This window comes from Macaca thibetana, chromosome 5 (assembly GCF_024542745.1).
Source record: "Macaca thibetana thibetana isolate TM-01 chromosome 5, ASM2454274v1, whole genome shotgun sequence".
NCBI lineage: Eukaryota > Metazoa > Chordata > Mammalia > Primates > Cercopithecidae > Macaca > Macaca thibetana.
The window spans coordinates 94,173,107-94,193,165 of NC_065582.1; the positions used below are offsets into that span (position 1 = coordinate 94,173,107).

General features: G+C 37.8%; 1 protein-coding gene across 2 annotated transcripts in view; it reads right to left on the reverse strand.

Annotated features, from left to right (window-relative positions):
- BMPR1B (bone morphogenetic protein receptor type 1B) overlaps positions 1 to 18,374 on the reverse strand; it is a 396,435-nt gene extending 378,061 nt beyond the window's left edge. Inside the window, exon 1 of one of the 2 annotated variants that reach the window (XM_050791851.1) lies at positions 18,296 to 18,374. The gene's annotated coding sequence lies outside the window, so the exon portion shown is untranslated. The remainder of the gene's footprint in view (positions 1 to 18,295) is intronic. The other variant, XM_050791855.1, reaches the window with a different exon arrangement.
- Positions 18,375 to 20,059: the final 1,685 nt, after the last annotated feature.

Consider the following 20,059-nt stretch of genomic DNA (forward strand, 5'->3'; position numbering starts at 1 on the left):
CATAAAACAGTCTTGTTTTACTATTCTTTGATAAAATACTTCCAAATATTTCCTTGCTTTTCTTTTGTATAGATAATATAAACATTATTAAAGTGATTTTTAAGTATATAAGTTATATACCTCAAAATTATTCTAATACAGAGGAAATAGTGAGGAAACAACAAAAATTCCAAAAGAGAAACCTTCAGACTTCCAAAGAAAAAGGCTATTCTTTCTTTATTTTTTTTTTTTTTGAGACGTAGTCTCACTCTGTCGCCCAGGCTGGAGTGCAGTGGTGCAATCTCGGCTCACTGTAAGCTCCGCCTCCCAGGTTCATGCCATTCTCCTGCCTCAGCCTCTGGAGTAGCTGGGACTACAGGCGCCCGCCACCACGACCAGATAATTTTTTGTATTTTTAGTAGGGATGGGGTTTCACCATGTTAGCCAGGATGGTCTCGATCTCCTGACCTCGTGATCTGCCCGCCTCGGCCTCCCAAAGTGCTGGGATTACAGGTGTGAGCCACCACATCGGTCAAAGGCGATTAATTTCTAACCGTAGTAATAATATTTGAAACAGATGTCTATCTACTTTCAAATTCAAACTGGATCACGGTTTACACAGTTTAATAAAACTTTAATTAAGGCTCTGCAGTAGTGTAAACTGATCATGTCATGCAACTAAACACTTGCTTAATATTAAAACCTATTCAAGCTTCACTAATGCTAAAGTTAACCAGACATTTCATAATTCATCCAAGGGAAAATGTCATTCAAATTAATAAAAACATAAAATTTACCCTCTTATTTCACTACATAAACTTTTTTTTAGAAGCAAGCATTTGAAATAGAGATGGAAATATCTTAAATTGGAAAAAAAGGAAAGGAAACAACTTTGTTTCTAAAGAGCTTCTTTTTTGAAATTAGGCACTTATATTTCAATATGAACATTTTGCGATCAAATAATTTTGGGGCTTAGAAACATTTAATAAGAAAATAGTTTCTCCTTAAAATTGATCAATTAACTGTATATTTTCCTCATTCTGTTTTAGGAGGACAGTCTCATATAGCAGCCTGGTAAAGTAAGCTGAGTGCCAATGCCATTTAAGACATCTAAAAATAAAGAACAAGAGTGAACATTTATTGAACAACTATTACATGCCAGGTATTTCGTGTAATTCCCACAACATCCTTACTGAATTGGTATTCTTATTATCTTCATTCTACAGATAAGGACACTGAGTGGGAGAGCTGGAATACAAACTCAGATATCTGCCTCGAAAGTTCAGTATAGAACCATCTACACTAGTTTTAGTCAAAATACAGAAGAGAATTTTTTTTCCTTTTTCATGTCCCAGAATGCATTTTTAAAACAAATGCAACAAATTATACATTTAAAAAATTCTAAGGTTCCTCACGTACTTTAAAAATAAAAATTTCTACCATTATGAAAAAATAAAGATCAGAACCATACAAAAGAAAGTCAGTTAATCGACACTGACCAAGCATCTTTTGGGTTCTATATTCCATTTTATAAAATATATAGAAAGAAACAAACAAGTTTTGACATTTCATACAGCTAAAACTGTGAGGATAGAAGTACACCAACAATTCAGGAAACTAGTAATTACAAATTGATTTTGCAAGAACAACAAGAACAGAGAAGAGTACATAAGAATGGAAGATAGTGCAGGCAGAGAGAGGGAGGGACTGAGTCAAATGGAATGAGATGAACAGAATATTTTCCCAAAGTGAATTATGAATCAGGTTCCAAAGAAAGAGAAAAGCACAAGAAGAAAAAATTCATAAATAAAACTTATACATGTTGGATATAAAGGTTATCCAATTTTTTTTCATTTTTAATCCAACTTCTAAGAAAAGAGTCCACATAAAGCGGACTTGCCTTAGTCTGTTTCACATTCTTTCTCATTTCTGATTCAAGGGTTTTATTATCATGAACCCTAATCCATTCACTATGGACAAGAACATTTTTTGTATTACTTAAGAACCTCAAATGTTTTCCTTAAGAGCAAACAATTCATGTAAAACAAGCAACTCTGCAGTTTTTAGTGGAGGCTTCCTATTTTATACTAAGAGCAAATGCTCCAAGATGAATTTCTAGGGGCTTTGATTATCTGTCTTCTCAACCGTATTTTAGCTAGCTTGATAAATATAATTTTCCTGTTAGCATATACTGACGGGCCATAGGGCAGGTTGCACAGAAGCATGATGAGATTAAAAATTTGGTATAGGTTATCTAGAAAACACGCCTGAAATCCCCACACATATAAAAATAATAGAGTTGACTGCTATATGAAAATATAGTCTCTTAAAAAGAAATTACTAATCAACCTGAAAATAATAAGCATGTATCAGGTTTCCCAGACATTTTCAAGAAATCTGAACATTTAAACAATCAGAGAACAGTATGAATAAATAATATTTTAGGAAAATAATACAACGGGCATTAACCTTTCAAAGAGGGAACCAGTTCAACTGCATAACACTTTAACCTGGTTCAGTTTTTGTTTTCATATTACCAAGAGTTTTTAAAAGAGACTTCCTGTGGGGAGTCAGAGAAACAAAGATAACCGATGAGGTACGCAGGGAAATTATCCCTTATTGATTAGTGAAAAGTTGTAATCACAGAGACTAATTTATCGTGTTGCTGGCAACCTCTGCGTCTTTTTTATCTCTGGTAAAATTAGCCATTATAATCTAATACAGTCAAACATGAAACCGCATCTGACTTCTGAACAAAATCATTTCAACAACTGCATTAAAAGTTCTTAGCAAATAATTCTAAGAAAAGAATACAGTATTTATTGTGGCAGAATTATTTTCTACTAACCAAAATAATTTACGACTCCCAAGTAATGAGTTTATTCATAAAATTGTGTAAATGGTACTCTGTATAATTATTAGATTTGTAAGTATCAGTCTCATATAAAGAATTACAAAATCTTAGAGCTGAAAGGTTTAGAAGGGACTTAAGTCATAAACACTCCCTTCTGTCTCTGAAATTCCAAAACCACCAGAAGAAAAAAGGTACAAAGATGAAACAGTTATGGTACCTTGCTCTAAAGGAACTAATGCTATATGCTACTATTATTAACCAAGAAAAGATTTTCCCATTCCAGTTAGCCAATCTTCCATTTTAAGTGATCAGCCCAGATTCTAGCTCATGACCTTTCCTGTCTCTCAACTGTACGCTCTTTTCTACATTCTACTTGACTTCCTCTCCTGAAAAAGAGAACAGATGTAAAATGCTAAAATAAGAACAATAAATGTATTGAAACATATTACTCTATCTCATCCATTACTGTGATGAAAAGTTACAAACAAAAAATTATTTGACCTGAGAAATGAGAACACAAAGAAGATTTGAATTATATGAGATTAAGAAAGTTAAAGTAAAAAATAATCAACTAGTCCTTCCTTATTATATGGTTTCATAATACAATTAAGAAGGGTCATTCGATGATTTAAATGGCAGGTAAAATTAAAACAAATAAAAGGAAATACCCTTGACATGCATAACAAGCCTCCAGAATACACAAAGTCACAGAACAGAGGTCGCATCGTTAAATCCAGTAACATAATTTTAAAATAAGCTGCATCATTAGTGAAGCAAACATCTGATTATTTATGTTCAACATAAATATAATTTTCCATAATGGAAAAATTATATTTTGGAATCTAAGGAGTCACTAAGGAAGCTTTCTATTTGTTACAAATTATACTATATCTTATTACATTTTTGCAATATTTATATTCCTTTGGAAAATCAAGTGGTGACTACTGGATTAGCAAAAATGTGTTCATTTAACACAGAGATAGTACCTGTAATATCAAATATTTTAAATATTAAATATTTTAAAAAGCAAATTTGCTATTTTACTTTTAACATCATTTTAAACCTTGCTTTCCTCATAACTCCTTGGCTATATGTAAAATATATGTTTAATCTAGTTATTATGGAAACTAAAGATTTCTTTTGTACAGTAACTCTGCCTCAGCTGAACTCCACTGTCACAGCCAGTAGGCCTTACTGCATTTTGCTCTGCAAAAAAAATAACAACATCATGCTGAAGACAAAGGGGAGGTCCTCTCTGGAAAAGGTTTGTAAAGATATGAAGCCAGCTGGCTGGCTGGCAGACAATGACAGTATGGGCAGGCTGCAAACCAGCCTGGAAAACTGCTGCAGTCATTTCATTGCCATCCACTCTGGTGCATTCTGATAAATCAAATCAGAAGGATAAAGTATAGGTAATATCCCTATTACAGATGATGACTAGAGTCACTAAAATATTAGAGAAAATTTAATCACAGGAGTTACAAGATGAAACTCTTCTTGAAAGTTTTTATTGTGGTGTTTAGTACATACTTTCTGGTCTTCCTGGTAATTTAACATCAATCCTCCATCAAGTCATACAATGAGTGTATGTCACGGTGCTTCCTTCAAAATAATTTTAAGTTTAAAAATATCATTTCAGATATTATCAACTGATTTCAAATGAGTCTTTTTCTTCATCTTGCATCCCTCTACCCTTAGCAAGTTACCTGGGCTATCCAGTTCCTCACATTCACTAAAATGTCACTGTAGTTAAGACAATATAGGGATCAAACAGAAAAGTCAATATTAGTAAATATGTGGTAACTTTGCTCTAAAAACACATTGCCAGTACTCTCTGTATAGAAATGTTATATAACTGAAAATGTAGAATAAGGGAGAGTACATCATTTTAAGTTCAAAATATATTTTTCCATAGATTTTAAACATTGTCTCTCTTTATCCACCTCTCTCCTCAGGATATGATCAATAACCCGTCTCTATCTTGAAGGCTCTTTAATTATCAACCTTTGTGCTCTAACAGCACCTTCCACATGGAATTACCATCTCATACAGCTGTCACACATGTCTCCTTGCCTCAGGGGTCTTTCAAGCTCATGAACCACCAAGGCTGATTGTCAGTCATCTTTGTTTCATCAATAACCAGTAGAATATCTGGCTCTAACAGACCTCCAACATTTGAGTATGGATTTAGAAGCAGAGGGTCCTACATTAGAATCCAGCACTACAACTGGCTGAACCTCACTGTGCATTAAAATCTTTCATCTGTAAAATGGGTTGACAGTAACTACTATCTTCAATGTGACCGGCCTAGCACACTGCCTAGCACATATAAAAGAAAACCACGGTAGCCTCTTGGGTGGGTGGGTGTGTGTGTGTTTTCTGCTGTTACTTGTATACAACTGCATTTCAACCATCCACATTAAGTTTAAATGTCACCTCTTTTATCCACAGCCCCTCATGTTTCCCTAATTTCGTGTTGTAATTATTTCTTAGCAATCTGACAAATTTCTAAGGTCTGTGTATGCTCAAGTATAAGGTCACGGAAGAATTTAACACATATAATCATGGGAGGGGGTCTAGCTTTTAATTTTCTTTTAACAGGGGTAATCATGTCTCGGTAAGTTAAAACTTGTGTAGATCCTCAAGGGAGAAACCAGTCAATATAATCCACTGGATTTTTTTTAAAGCCCTTGACAAGGTACTACCACAAAAGTTATTATAATGAACTGAGTCATCATAGGATTCGATGAATTTTTACTGGAGAAACAAAGACCAGTGAAAAAAGGAATTATTTTGGCACGAAAACCATAAACAGGGAATGTGCTGGAAGTAGCCTTAACATTTTTATAAATGATGTAAAAGAGGAAATATAGATTAAATTTTCCAGGTCTGCAAAAGATACTAAGTTTTTCCAGCATGTGAAATGCCAAGGCAGTGGGATAACCTACAAGATTTCCAAAACTTTATGAGTTACTAGGGGGAAAAAATCAAATAAGATTCAAATTGGAAAACTATAAGGTTACTGTACTTCTCAGGATAAGGGCCTTAGTTATCACAAAAAGGAGCTAGAAGTCACCTCTGGGATACTGCATTAATAAGTTCCTGCAGCCAAAAAAGCTAACAACGGCACAGACATCACTAGAGAAGAGAAAATATGGTTCTCATCTTATTTAACATCAGAGTTCATCTTTACTTGAAATACTACATGCAATTTCTGGTCTTACATAGAGTAGCCCTCCAAAAATATCTGCTGCTGAATAAAAAAAAAATCTATAACCTTGCTTTCACCAAAAAAAAAAAAAAAAATAGAAACTGAGGAAAATTCAAAAAAATAAAAATGAAATAAATGATCAGGTGAACCATAGGACAGCCATATAAACAAAAACAAAGATCAGCATTCTTTCAGTCTAGAAAGGTGAAGGCTGCAAGGAAACATTATAGATGGGAAGACTCTACATACCCCATAAATGATGGACAGCATGGACAAAGCAGAGTGCTAAGGACATGCTGCCATACTTCAGCTAGAATACCCACTTTGGTTGAGGAGAAATATGAAGTGAAGAAAAGAAGGTAAAATCTAATCACTTTCCAAATATAGCAGTTTCACTAATGGCTGAGCACTGTGGTTTAGATTGAGGATAACTAAGGTATTTGGAGGACTTAATAGCAAATTTAAAAAGTAAAATCATAAAACACCAATTCTAGTCTTCCCTAATATATTCATTACCTAAAGACAGAATAACAGACTGAATCAACTTCACATTTCATGTTCTCAACAACTTCTCATTTTGTCTTTCCCATATTAAGTCTACTTGTGCTCTGAATTATTTTTTGTAGCGTATCGTCTGTGATTTTTTTTTTTTTTTTTTTTTTTTTTTTGAGACGGCATTTCACTCTTGTTGCCCAGGCTAGAGTGCAATGGCGCAATCTCGGCTCACTGTAACCTCCGCCTCCTGGGTTCAAGCGATTCTCCTGCCTCAGCCTTCCAAGTAGCTGGCATTACAGGCTTGTGCCACCACACCTGGCTAATTTTGTATTTTTAGTAGAGATGGGGTTTCACCATGTTGGTCAGGCTGGTCTCGAACTCCTGGCCTCAAGTGATCCACCCGCCTTAGCCTCCCAAAGTGCTAGGATTACAGGCATGAGCCACCCGCCCAGCCTTAACTGTGAATTTAAACATCTTTCTCTTTAGAGCAGGACTAGATCATCTCTTTTGACACACTTTACAATATGGTATCAAAATCATTCATGTTGCATAAATATTTAATAATTCCATTTGTAAGAAAGACATTATTCACAAACTACAGATATAAAATATTATTGTTAAACTGCATTACACCTTCCAGGTTTAGGACAGATAAGCCACAAAAGGAATTTAGAGGCTCATGGTAAGCCAGGGTGCATACAAGTATGTTTGAAGAAAAATGTTTAAGAATGCATAACAGCTTTCAAACCACAAGTATAAACACATGAAATTTCAAATAAAAGCTAGAAAGGTGTTGATGAAAACCTGTATAATGTAATTACAGATTTCTGTATATCAAAGAGATTATATAAAGAAATAAAAAGTGTCTAGATCTAAGTAATATCTACAATATATTTTATATAACACGTCTGTGCCATTTTTAGCTATTTTTGCTGTGGAAATACATTCCTTTGAATGTTCAAAACAAACATTTCATAAAAACATTTTAAGTGAAACTACATAATCAAATAAGTGATTACATAACAAAATAGAAATGTATCTCGCTCTTATTAGTTTACAATGTTACTAAAATATATTAAGACTATGCCTACAAAATACCAAATCATCATTCCACTTACTCTAACTTCGTAATTTCCAATCAGAGAATGATGGAGTTAGTAAAGAAATACTCTTGATATTCACAATAAAAATGAGTGGGTTTTTTTGTTTTTTGTTTTTTGTTTTTGGCTCAGAGAAAAAGCAGTTACATAAAATAGCGTTTTTTGATTAAGCGCAAACGTGAGAAAAATAGGAAAAAATGAAAAGGGAGGGAAAAATCATAAGGTGAGGAGTAAAAGAGAATGCAAATGAGCATTCCTGTATTGTTAGGATTTGGGGAAAAATCACTGCAATTCTGATACTCGGATTGTGGTAAATAAAGCAGAGTTTTGTTTTGTTTTGTTTTTTAAGGAGAAGGTGAGTTTTCTCTTTAAATTGTCAAGTCTGAGCTATTCAAGAAATAAAGACATTAAGTTACAGTCCTTGTACCAAGCATATCAAATACACCCCATGCTAATCACAAATAAATTTTAACAGCTAAAAAACTTGAAAACTGAGTTATTCAAAACAATTTTCAATGTTTTTGTGGCTCTGTAAATCAAGAGACTGCAATTAGAAGAAAATGAAGAAAATGTAGTACACAAAATCTTTAATGTGGCTTGAAATATTCTGTATTTCAAGACAATGTATTTATAAGAAGTTGTGGATTATCTGCCATTTTTATAAATACCTTTTTTTTTAGTGTCAAAAGTCAAATCGTATGAAACATTTTTTGAAAGAAGTTCATTTATATATGGCTGTCTATCTCAGTCTTAACAGACTTCACAGAATGCTGAAACGATAAAATTTAAATAATTTTATGTTATCGAATGAAGAATTTTTATAACTTCTATATTTAAGGAGGAAGAATATAGTATCCATAAATATGCATAATTATGGGGTAGGAAATACATAATTTGCCTACAAAAATCACAAGGGTTTGATGACTGAAGCAAGGAGTGAATCGGGTCCATTGAGAATTACTAAGAAAAACATAATCAAACATAAATGCCACAGCATACAAAGATCATTTTCCAAATTGGTTCCAGAAATAGCTCCTAGGTTACCATGAAAAGCTAATTTAATTCAATTAAACTATGTAGTATGGTTTTTCTCTTCAGAGAGGGTTTAAATATTTTCATTTGCTACAGATGTTAATGATAAGTATTTAAAGGAGTGATTGATTTAATCTTGAGTGAGATGCAGATTCAAAGCTGTTGAATAAGGACTTTTGAATGAAAACAACTTTTACTGACACATATACTCTAACTACTAGAGCATCCATTATGTATGAAGTACACAAAGTAAAGCCCCTAACAAAAAGGACTTTTGTTTACATTAAGTCCTGTCATATAAATTCAATATTAATTCCTACTCAAAATTATAGGACAAGATAAAATATTTAGAGACAATGTTTGTTCCCCCATATTAGTACATCACTAGAATCCAACCTCGAACATGCAATGGTGGGAAAAGATTTACAATTTAAAATGTAAATAGTAGTTAAGCTAAATTTATTTTGGAATAATTTAGGTTTCCCTGGATACCTTTTCCACGTTAATCTCAACATTATATAAATTCATTCACAGTCACTCACGATGAGTAAGTAATGCCTCCACAACAGCCTGGTCGTGGGTTCTTCTGAGTCCATCTGGCTTTTGGCTAGAAGACTGGAATGACTCATAAAAATGAAGCAACCTGAGGTCACCTACTCCAGGTCTTTTAAACAGAATTGCCAACTGCTTACCAGGTGGTTCCAATTTCCAAGAATACTTAAAATAAGGGAGAAACTCATTCTAGATACACCATTTTATTTTTATATTGTCTCTGGCCACAGAATTTGGTAAGGAAGGAAGCTCTTTTGAAATGTAGATTACCAATCATCTGAGGGCCAGAAATCACTGCATGTCTTGGATTGAGAATATTATATAAATAAAGTCAAGTGAAAAAGAAAGGAAGAACACAAAACCACAGTATATTATGCTCTCAATTCAGTAAAGAAAAAAAAGACCCAAAATGCTAATGGTGGCTACTTCTGTGTGGTTAAAAAAAAAAAAAAAAAAAAAAGTGACTGATTTTTATTTGAGTTCCCCGTTTCCCAAGTTCACTTCAATGAACACTCTTTACAATTACAAAAAATAACAATAAGTAACTTTTTAGAAAATATTATACACAGTAAAGCTCATGCTCAGTGAGCTGCAGAGGCCCAGTATGTACTCACAGGTATAGGGCTGAAAGTTTTTTACTGGGTAGCGAAGGAAAGCATTCATTTTTACCTTTAAAAAGAAAAAGAGTTTTAAAAAAAAAAAAAAAAAGACAGGAGCTGGTTTCCTGTTCTATGATGAGTGAGATAACTGTAGGAACAACCCCTGGCAGTAAGAATGATCCTTTCATTTCAGGAGATAATAAACTGGTGAAAATGTTTAGCCAATTGTTTGTATCAATTTTTTTCCCATAGTGAGTTCTGAGGAACATTAATTCAATGATATACACAGGGAAAAAATACAAGTCCCACGGTCAAATACCACTTTTGGGGACTGTCAATATTAATGCATGTTAATACAACAAAGGCTCAGAAAGGGATGCATTTAAAAACATCAGAAATTGCCAGATTTCATTATTTACTTGCTTAGCAAACACTTCTGTGGTGTTTACTATGCACCTGTCATTGTTCTAAACACTTTAAAAATCAAAATTCTAATCCTCAGACAGCCCTATGATGTAAATACTGTTATTGGCATTGACATTTTACAGAGGATGAAACAGAAACACAGAAGGTGCAATAACTTGCCCAAGGTCTCACAACTAGGAAATGATACAGCCACGATTCAAACCTAGACAAACTCCCACAGTTAACCAGGAGGCTATGCTGCCATCCATGAGATCCCTCTTGGGCTGCACACCTAACATTCCATGAAACCACTGTTCCATGAAACACACTGGGAAAACAAATGAAATCAGGTAAAACATACTGTTACATGTAAATTCCTCATCTGGATTAGTCAAATAGCTCATATGACTTCAAACCCCAATTTTTCATTTACTGTGTGACAAAGTAGAAGTAACAGTGGTGTTAGACCTTAAAAAAATTCTAGAATGTAATTATTAAACAAGAGAGGTTTGATTGAATTATGTTCCCTCTCTGTTGGCATTTAATTTTATTAGGCATCACAATTCAAACGAATATACTCTCAAGTGCCTCTTAATTTCCAGAGGTTTTGTGTGGCAAGATTATTGGCCCAGTTTTCTTCTTCACGTCTATCAAACGTTTAAAATAGTCTAAGAAATATAACGAGCAGGAAGATGAGGAACTCTGTGATCTTTAACTAACAGATTACACATTAAATATGTTTCAGAATGCATACATCGATGTAGATGGAGTCACTGATGCATGATTAAATTTAAAATGAAAGTCACAAAATGATATAGATGATCTTATTTTCATTTAAAAATACATAGCAACGCATAAGAAAATTCCTAAGGGATACACACACATATACATACATACATATATACAAAACTATTAATTTTAGGTAATAGTATAAAGCACTTTGTTTTCTTAAGGTTTATATGAAATTCTAATTTTCCTGCCAAGATTTATTGTTTGTGTCATCAGTGGGAAAAGCTTTTAATATTCAAATATTAAGAGCCTGAGTAATAAATGCAGCTTAACAAGAGCCACTTAGACATGCCCTTTTAGCTGCTTGCGATCCTGAGTAAATGACAGTCCCTCCTATTACTCTCTACTGCTGCACCTGTTTATTTTTTAATAGACCTAATCACAAACCTAAATTGTAACTATTATGTATAGTTGTTTATTTCCTGCTCCCTTCCCAGCCCTCCCAAACAGTGGCAAACATCCACCTTTTTGCATCCACAATGCCTAGTACAGTGCCGGGTCCTATACAGTGAATCTATAAAGATGCACTGTGTTTGTGAAAGAGTGAAGGAAACAAAGCACGTGGATAGAAGGTACACAGACTATCAAGTCACGAGATGTTCTAATAAACTGACTGACAGTATTTATATAAGAACTTAGGTTTGTGCATCATTCTGCATGGACAGAAGCATATAATCTGGGGTGGAAAGCAGATGTCCAAAAGAGGTAAGGGAGTATGACTGTTCTCATCAATCCAAGAAAACTTCAAAGAAGAGGCTTTCAGAAGCTGAATCAACAGAAAATAGGGCTTTAATTGACAGAGCTCCTGATAAGCTGAGGGGATTGATTTATAAACAGACAATGTAAAAGGGTGTGGGCAGGAGTGGAAAAGAACCCCAAGGGTACTGCAGAAAATTCAGGTTAGTAAAAGCAGGGAAGTTATTCCGGAGATTACCAGAATCTGGAAAGATAGAGTCCTATAGAGAAGGATACCTTGGGAAGAACAATGACTTTCAGTGTAGGAATACAGGCAGCCCAAACTGATCTCACAGAAAGGGAGCCAAGGAAATAAATACCCTCACTCCCCAACCTCCCTCTACTCTCCTGCTGTGGCTCCCCAGTGACCTAAGATTTTAGAAGTCAAAGTTGTTCATCCAGGTTATTTTCCCTGCAGAGAGCACGAGGTAGAAGGGCTGAGAGTGGTTCTGGAGAGGCAACCAAAATATATCTGACATAGAAGACAATGGTAATAAGAAGTTTTGGCAAAATGGGGCAACACACAATGTTCAGATACAGAAAAAACTCTTGACAAATTGAAGAGGATCAAAAGAAACCATGGAAGAAAATTACTAAATACATAAAAATGAAGCGATGCCACAACTGTTGGCAAGCCCATTTGAGCACTGCACCACGTTCCATAATAAGGGGAAAGATTTCAGGATAATCCTCCATTATGTGGACTATCATGGCTAAATGTGTATTGGAAAACAGCAGAATAGTAGCTTGTTTCAGAAAAAGAATTGATGATAATTTAATACATTTTATAGATGGTCGTAAAGTATACTAGTTAGATAAAATTCACTGATTTCTATCAAGAGATTAATTTAGACAAAGGCACCATCATTACAGACTTCCTTGGAATCATTTTAGATTCGTAAATCATCAAATTAACTAGTGACAGATGTGTCTGTACTTGTTTAAGTTCCTATCTATCTAACTGCTATAAAAATGACTAAAATGTTTATCTCAAGACAGCCAGGCAAGAAACGTTATAAACAGATATATTGGATTGTATCTTTTTCCTTTAGCCGATAACTAAATACAATCTCCAGAAAAATCATTTCCAAACTTGCTACTTAATATCTTCCAAAGCTGATGCCACATGCAGCCATATCCTTGTTGAAAGACAGGAAAAAATAAAATTAGCTGAATCAAAACTACTGGCCTCTAAAAGAGTACATCCAACAGCACTACACAACTATTTACTGAATGCCTACCACATCCTAGCACTTTGCAAAGGGGCTGGAGTACAATGATGTGTAACATCCCGATCTAACAATGCAGACTTTACAATGAATTCTTTCAAGAAGCATCCAAAGATTTCAAAGCTGAGGGTTAGAGGAAAATGACACTCAGACCTGATTAGAGGAATTCTGCCTTGCTTCCCCTATTTCATACTGGCAGACTTCACCGAAAATGAAGTGAAGAGATGCTCATTCAAGGATGCTCACCACTCTGCTTTTCAGAAAGAACCAACCATCTCAGTGTAGTCCAAGAATCATCTCCACTCACTAAGAAGCTTACCACAATACTTCCTAGGACATACTATACGCTCTCACGTGGAAGAAGCTTGCAGCCCATGAGATATTTGAGATGAGGTAAAGAGGTGATATCTGGGAACTCTAAGAAGGTGCTGAGGTCTGAAATTCAAAAGTAAAAGTAACTCTTGAACCAGTGAACTGCTGCAATGTAGATCCTGGCACATCCCCAGCCCCCAGCCCCCAGCCCCGGAAAAAAAAAAGATGATTCAACTCCATGATTCTTCTATTCCATGATAAGAACAATGTCTGATCAGTCTCTCAAGGTTCCACCCTTGGGCAAGCCAACAAACCCTTCACCTACATCATTTTCACAGCCTCCCACATGGCCTTATTCAGGCACTCTTGCTCACACTACGCACAGACACGCTAAATCCTATTTGTTCACTTCTCTGTTTAAAATCCTCCAGAGTGTTCAACAGAATATACTTTGAATAAAATGCATACTTCATGCCATGAACCTCACCACCTCTGTGACCTCATTCCTACCACTTCCTCTAATTGCCTGAGTCCAGCCTTCCTGGCCAGTGAGTGCCTAGCTTGCTACTCTTAGAGACAGCCCTAGTGCGTCCTCTGCTAGGAAGTTCTTTCAGATCTTCATGGGGTTGGCTCTTTCTTCTTACTCAAGAATATCCTTACAGAGGCCTCCCTTGACCATCTCATATAAAGTAGCCCAGTCACATGCTGTCATATCACCCTGTCCTGTTTTCCTAACGGCAAATTTCACTATTGGAAATAATCTTGTGTTTGTTGATAGCTCATTGTGTTTTCACTCCCTAGAAGTTCAGTGACAGCAAGGATCCTGTTTCTCTTATAGTCACAGTGTCCCCACAGTGTATAACAGTGCCACACAAAGAGTGTAAAATGAATGTAATTAGAATATTGGCATGTAAGTGGATGTCCTGAACATCATGCAAACAAAGTATTGCCTGATGTAAATTATACATTATCCTTCTTACTACTGTGATGGGCTTTAAAAATACCCAGAAATAACATAACAAATTGTCCTTTTTGTCTACTCCTAAATCTTGGCTTATTTCTCTCTCTCTCTGTACTCCATCCCTAAGAAGTTTTATTTTCACTCAACTTAAATTATTAAGTCAATATAAGTGACTTTTTAATCTACCTTTCTAGCCACAACCTCTCCTTTCCCTGAATTCTGGCCTGCCTATACATATCTCAACAATTCTGCTTCAATTTCTGCCATCACATAAAATTCAGCATATGGAAACCTGAAATTATTAATAGTATCTCTAAGGCAAAATCAGTTTTTCCTTCTGTCCTTAATACTTTTACCAACCATCCTCCGAATACCCATATTTAAAAGCTATAAATGATCCTGATTGTGAAATTCAAGAACTGGAAGAGACTGGAGGACAACAAGAAAAGAGGTCTTCAAGCTTTTTTAAAGCTGTGTTAGCTTTTTATAAAACAAAAGCTTACCAGGAAGTCTGATATGTAAAACAGATGAATTTGCAGTTGTTCTGGGAGTTAAACTGGTAGTCTCTGAAGAAAACTTCAAAAAGAACCACTAATCTGGTCCAAACTTCCTTTTTCTTCTCCCTAACCCCCTTCAACACACACACACACACACACACACACACACACACACACACACACACAGAGAGAGAGAGAGAGAGAGAGAGAATTATAGAGCAGAAAATATAAGTCTAGAGACCTTAAATCTTCTTTGCAGGTAAGAAATAGTAATTCTGCCCAACACAGTTATCACCCAGAACAATGCCGACCACATAGAAACAACTTAGGAGTCAAGGTCCCGAAAGATCAGTATTAGCTCGATGCTTACATGCATCAGAAATGATTATCAGTTATTGCAAAGTTATACATTTCATGCATGGCTTTTACAGGGTGACATGAAATCTTCAGAGTTTAGAGTATAACTGCCAGCTTCTACTTATAGACATATTTACCCACTTCGAGTGAAAGAAGTCAAACATAAGTCCAGTGAAAATAACTGTGGCACCGTGAAAAAAAAGTAAAGTCTCAATTTCATAGCCATCCTCGCCTCACTTTCTATTTCTGAGCATGGTTTTCAAACTCTCTGGGCCTCATCCTCTTCAGCATTATTAACGTGTGTGATGACATGCTAAGACTCTTTCAATCCTAAGTCTATGATCTGCTATTACACTATTCTAAAGTATTTCCCTTGAGCTACTGCATCCACAAAGAATCAGTATCACAAGTTAGAGGCAATTTGGAAAAGAACCAATCGTCCTACATGGATTTCTTGAGTATCTATCATATACCAGGTACTGGGCTGGGCATCGGAAATTCAGAGAAAAAGAAAGAAGGGACACTGTCTCACCTCAATGAGACAAAGGCCAACAAGGAAGCGCCTAGCAAGTAACCATATAGCACAGAGGTGGACACCAAAAAGAGGGGCACTGAGAAGCCTGAGAGGCAGAGGCAGTGGTGAGGGGGCTTCTGAAAATCAGGAAGGCTCTGCTAGGTTGGAGTAGGTGACAACTGACTCTAGATTTGGATGACAATACGAGTTGAGTGCTCAGAAAGAGCTGGAGGAGGTGCTATATGTGGCAAAAGATAAGCACTGCCTTATATTTTAAACTGCCTTATACTTTTAAACAAATAATAGTAAGTCAGCATTTACTGTAATAAAAATACTTTATCAGGCCATCTCTCACAGTTCCCAAAGCTTATGAGGAAAAATTTAAGTCAATTTCCTTTTAATAAATATTATTTAACGACTGGAACATTTTGAGAAACATACATAAGCAGGCCGTGGCAGCACGTCACTCAGGGACAATAATCTAAGAGCGAATTTCAGACAACCTAGCCTAGACTAAATGCTGGGCAGCACCTGGCAGACAAGGTGGCAAAGCCCCTATAAATAGTGATGATTCACTAACATGACATAAATCAAGATTTTAACTCACCAAAAACTAACATTTTGATTTAAAAACACAAATCAGTGCCATTAAACTTCATCAGCGGCCTCTAGTACATGAGTAATGAGATCATATCAACTTATATCATGTAACTAAAAGGAAAGGGTGGTTTTCTAAATGGTAATTCAGATTGGACAAATAACACACTGTATCAAGTTTTGTAGCTCTAGGCCATATTTTGCTAAACACAAAGGTACATTATGCATGACTAAAGAAAACAGTGAAAATCAGAGCAATTAATTTCCCAGCTATGTTTCCCATAAAGACATCACTACTATGATCTGATTATAACAAACTTTTTTGCACTGCACAATGATCTAAGTGTGTAATAACTTACATATTTCACTAAGATGTAATATCCTTCAAAACATCCTTATAATGAAAGTTTTTCCAAAAACATTATTGATCCCTGGAATGTCTCATGTTTTAAAACTACTGACAAATCCTTTACTATTTTCTTTACAGTTAGAAATAATTCTTCTTGATCACTAGTGTGTAAAGAGGTATAAAGTACAAAGACTGAATATTTTATTAAATACTAACGTCCCAGTTGACACAGGACATTTCCCATAACTTGCCCAAAACAATAATTAGGAGAGTTGTCACTGGAATCCTAAAAATATATGTAAGAAAACAGATTCGTTGGCATCAATTTAGCACAGCAAGAGATTTCCATTAAGTGCTTTTTCAAATTATTTGCAAACACTTTTTAGTGTTTGCAATGAACCCTCTCATTTCCACTAGAGCCTTTCGTGTTTCTTTGCAGAACTCAGGAACCTTTTCTCAGGTGGCTCTGCTTCGCTGCAGGTAAGTTTGGTATTAACACATTATCTGTTGGAGGTAATGAAACGGCTCTCTTCCTCCGTTTTCTTTCACTGGCAACTTTGTGGCCGCTCGTAGTCACTGACCTCACCTTGGTGGAAAGGTGGCTAAAAAAACAGCAGTTCCTAATAACTCAAGGAAACTGCAGCGTTTCCATTCAGAACAAACAGCAGGACCCAGCTGGAGGGGTGTCCGCACCGCAGCGGACAACTTCCAAAGGCTCTTCTCCAACACCGCCAAAGACGGGGGGAAACACGGAGCCTGGACAGAAAAAGGGATGAGCAGAGAGAAGGGCGCAGAGAGCAAGAGACAGGGGAGCCAGAAAGACCGGGAGCGAAAGCCTCTTGAGAGAGAGAGAGAGAGAGAGAGACACCAAAAGAGTGTGCGAGAGTGACAGAGCGAAGAGGATGAAGGGACAGAGGAGGGAGACACTGGGAGAGCCAGAGCAGGCGGTGGGAAGAGGGAGACAGACGCACGGAAGGAGAGAGAGACCGCGGGGAAAGGCAAAGGATAACAATAAGGAGAGGAAGGGAGAAAGAAGAGGAGGGAGAGAATGAAAGACCCAGAACTTGAGAGAGAGGCAGAGAGAGAGACAGAGAAGCAGGAGAGAGAGGAGAAGAGACAGGCAACGGAAGCAAAGACGGAGCCCAGTCCGAGAAGCCGGGACCAGTCCCGCTGCGCACTTTCCCCCGCGGCAAAGCTGGGTCTCGGGAGGCGTCCGGGGCAGGTGGGTGCCTGCGGGTCCCGCCTGTGCTGGCCCTGGGCCCCCGCCCCGCCAGGCTCCCTCCCATTTCCCGGATTCCGCCACTGCCCTCAGCTCGCCCTCCCGCCCCATCCCTCCGCTCGCAGGTCCGACTCCCTGCCTTGGCGCGTCCCTCCAGCTCCGAAGCACGTGTCCCGCCCGCCGCCGCCGCTGCTGCCCCTGCCCCGACTCCTCGCCTGCGCGGGCACGAGGCCTCGGGGTCCGGGCAGAGCCGCCCGCGCACAAAGCCGAGGCGGCCACCGCCTGACCCCCTCCCCGCCGCCGCCGCCACCGCCCCACGGCCGCGCAGCCCGCCCCCTCCCTCGCGCGCTCAGTCCTGCCTGGGGCGACCACCGCCCAGCCCCGCACCCAGTTGCTGCCCGTCCCGCGCCACTCCTCGCTCTGCCCGGCTCCTGCCGGCTCGGCCGCCCCCCGCGCGCTCGGGAACTCGGCCACCCACAGGGGACGGGGCCCCGCCGCGCGCGCCTTACCCGCGGCTACGCTCCCAGCTCACGCGTCCTCGGCGCCGCGGTTTCCGCACTGCACTGCCCGGCGCCCCGCGAGGCCCCGCCGACTCCGCGCCCCGCGCCCGGCCGCACCGTCAACTTCTGGCCGCCGCGGCCGCTCCGCCGCCGCCGCCACCGCGGGACTTTTTTTTTTTTTTTTTTTTTTTTTTTTTTTTTCTTTCCTCTCGCTCCTCGGCTGCCTCTGGAATTTTTTTTTTTTCACTTGCCCTCTCCAGCTCCCACTAGTGATTGGAGACTGAGAGCCAAGTACTTAGCGGAGGGATTACACTTCTCATCGCACTTGGAGCGGCCCCAGCACCGCCGCCTGTGTGCGGAGCGCGGAGCCGACTTGGGGAGCTGCGGCGTGCGGGCCGGAGGCAGCCCGGTTCGAGGGGTGCGCTTCCCAAGCCCGTCCGCTGCTCAGAGCATCCCCAAGATTTCCATCATAGGTCCTGTCCTGGTTATGTTTAAGAAGGTTTCCAGAAAACCTCCTGGTTTGAGGAACAAAGATTCGTGGGATTATTGTACCTTGAGAGCTGGAAAGGGCTCGCAGAGATGATAGAATGTCGTGGATTTCAACTTTTCAGGGCCATAGGCACTTTTCAGAAATTGATGAAACGTTGACACACCTCGTAAAAAATGAACACATCAAAATTATGCCTGCAGTTTGAGGTCGGAGTTTTAAGAATCTTGAAATATATACAGTTGAGCGTCCAAGGAAAATGAAATATTTCCCTTCTACATATTTTTTGAAACCGTTAAACGAAAACTAACAACAACCAAAAAATAAAAAATAAAAACCCAAAAGAGAAAACCCATTCCATTTGTATTTGATGACAATTTACAGTTAGTCGTGTTTCTTTTGGAAAAGCATGTAACATCTCATACTTTGTGGTCTCCTTGCTAGGTCTTTAAGTGTTGAAACACTTTCTAAGTGGGTAAATACAAAGTAAGCTAGCTCACAGTCAGAAGATTTGGGGAGAATAGTTAACCTCTTTAAAAGCAGCTATTTTGCCAACTGTATTTCCCAGGGAGATATCTCGTGACTTCCAAACACTCTTTTCCTTTCAATACCTTTCAGCTTCCCACTCTCCAGCATTACTTAGTTTCTCCTTTTGTAAAATTTTTTTCTTCCAAAATGTTGACAAACCGTCTCTGGTCACCACCAAGTGTGTGATCTAAGTCTTTTTTTTTTTTTTTTTTTTTTTTTTTTTTAACACTTTTTCAGCCTGAAGTAACTTTCTTCCAATTTTCTTCATATCTATTTCTATATTCAATTCTTAGCCTACTATTTTCCATCAACTCCTCCTTTTTCTTAAATTGTTTCTATTAAATCTTTTTTAAACATTAAATATAATCTTTTTGCACTTACCAATAAAAAAATTCATTTGCGTATCAATTTATTTTATGCAGCTTGCACTTAGAGCAGGCAGTGCCCCCAATGTTTGTTGAGTGTATGAAAATGTGGTCATGTTTTTTCTATAAAAGCAATGTTAGAGTCTCCACAAAGGTCTTTTTGCCCCATGATATATCTGCCTTGTGATTTCTGATGCCAAACTGGAAGAAGAAAGGTATCTGAAAGAAAATTTCCAAAGCAGGTGAAATTAGTCATTGGCATCATCTGACCTTCCTTATTCAACCACTGTTCCAGTCCCCAGTGCCAGTACGCATCCTCTTGCCCCAAGAATTCCAAGATAGAATCAATTCATTTTACTCTCATCCCAATTCTTCCCTAATACCCTCACTTCC